Source organism: Anneissia japonica, unplaced genomic scaffold, assembly GCF_011630105.1.
Source record: "Anneissia japonica isolate Jap-2015-1 unplaced genomic scaffold, ASM1163010v1 scaffold1859_len985614_cov190, whole genome shotgun sequence".
In the NCBI taxonomy this organism is placed as follows: domain Eukaryota; kingdom Metazoa; phylum Echinodermata; class Crinoidea; order Comatulida; family Comatulidae; genus Anneissia; species Anneissia japonica.
The window spans coordinates 986,170-988,412 of NW_022694754.1; the positions used below are offsets into that span (position 1 = coordinate 986,170).

Consider the following 2,243-nt stretch of genomic DNA (forward strand, 5'->3'; position numbering starts at 1 on the left):
TTTGTTGGATTCGAGATTTTCATTTTATCAAAATCAGTGATGTTTTATACGGAGGCGTGGCCTCATGAACCTGATACTGTATATAATCTTTTTTAATTGTCTCTCTAAAACTTCAAATAATTAGAGTAGTTGGTTCATGGGAAATCTTCCCAGAAAAGTATTGTACCCCTAACATTGATATAACCAGGGAACAGTGAAATTAATTGTAATTTCACTGTTCCCTGATATAACGTCATCAATCATGGAACTCCATGATCATGATCTTCTATGCTGTGTGGAAACAACGCTCACACGTCTACGGCCATACATGTTGAAAACTCTGGTTCAGAAAAGTAGTCTTTAAAGTCAGACTGCGGAGGAAAAAAAATTTTGATACGTTGTAGAACTGATCTTTCTAAGACAGAAAAATGTTGTTTGACGAAAAATTGGGGAACGGTGAATAAGATACAGATTTTTTAATATTTAAAAACTGGAGAAAAAAGGGGCGTAACCGCCCATTTTCACACCTTATTACACTGTACTAACCGGTGTAATAAACTAGCGATTCCGTATTATATTTATAAATCTTTATAACATCATACAAACATTTTTCCGGGAATGCGGCTTTAAGGCCAACTCGGACAGTGTCGTACGACGCGGCTCGACGTGATTTGTTGTCGCGTCGGGTTTGTGTGAATTTCATTTCCTAATTCGTGGAAGAGATTCTATGAGATAGATACGAGCATGCGCACGCACAAACCAGTGAGCATCGCTGGTTACGCGATGGTGTGCGTGGGGGGCAGTCGCGTCATAGAATGTTTATATTTCTCATGACGGTTCAAGACTGTCCCCGTTCCCGACGATGAACCGCATCGAGCTGCGTCGTACGACGCTGTCTTTGATTGCCTGCCTGGGAATACCGGGTGCTGTAGACTTTTTACATTTTTTCTCCCAAATGGCTTGATGTTTACTTACCGTTAAATATGTTCTTCTTTTTCTTTTTTTTTTCTTTACTAATACAGTGTTTGTGTGGTGTCTTAACAAATGTAATGAAAACCTATGCGATATTTCTAGCCTATTTATTGGGGCGGATGCACGATTTGGCGGTAGGAGTGGGTGAGAGTCTACACGACCTCAGGCCCACCATAGTTGGGGCTGAGGTGCAAACATTTTGAGAACATGGACCTCTAAGTGCGGCCCGGAAATTGCACTCTTATACCTTACCGTTGGGTCGGCTCGAGGGTTTATGAAACGTCATCAATCATGAAGCTTCCTGATTGGATAATTATCCTATATGCCGAGATTAACATACACTCTACAATGTCTACGGCCATACTACGTTGAAAACACCGGTTCTCGTCCGATCACCGAAGTTAAGCAACGTCGGGCCCGCTTAGTACTTGGATGGATGACCGCCTGGGGGAATGGGCCACGACCCCTCTGGATACATCCGTCCGATGATCGATCCCTACGATCCACGTGACTGTTCCAAAGAGGTCACCTGATCGTTTGTTTGTTTCATTTATTTTTCCACACACATGCACATACATAACAAATGGTCGTTATAAACAGAACCTAAAATAGCCTGCTTTGTACTCATCTATGTAATATGCGTACTATGATACAGTACAGTAATATACTGCTGTACATAGGCATAATAATAAGTTTGGAAAGCGTACAGTAAATAATAAATAAATATTGGAATAAACCCACCCAGAAAATAAGCCACTTAGGCATTAAAATATTGCCTAAAAAAAAGATTGCCAGTGATACCCTGGTTTTGAATGAACTTTGGCTCTGGTGAAAAATATCAATGAAACATTATTATATGAAAGGCTATTAAAAATGACTAGTCCGTAAATAAAACCACTTTTAGTAGTTTTTTTCTTTTTCGTATTTCACTAATTTTGATAATTGCCTTCAAAATGTGTTACTGCATGACGCAAAGACCGATTAGGATGCGGGTAATTTGGACCCTAGTGGAGAACGTCCCTATGATGCATGGTTACCATTGTATTGTTTTTGTGTGTTTTCTTCAAGTTCTTTTTTTTTTTGTGTTTATTTGTGTTTGTGCGGATTGGCCCTTGATGACCGGTGCTGTAGACTTTTTACATTTTCCCCCCAAATGGCTTGATGTTTACTTACCGTTAAAAAATATTTTTCTTTTTCTTAACAGTTTCATTATGTATATTGCCACGTTATAATCGTCAACTGTTTTCTAAATTCTAAAGTAGGGGTGCGTGAGAGTCCACACGACCTCGGGC

At 39.7% G+C, this 2,243-nt stretch overlaps 1 pseudogene; it reads left to right on the forward strand.

Annotated features, from left to right (window-relative positions):
* Nucleotides 1-1,301: 1,301 nt before the first annotated feature.
* LOC117101284 lies at nucleotides 1,302-1,416 on the forward strand (annotated as a pseudogene).
* Nucleotides 1,417-2,243: the final 827 nt, after the last annotated feature.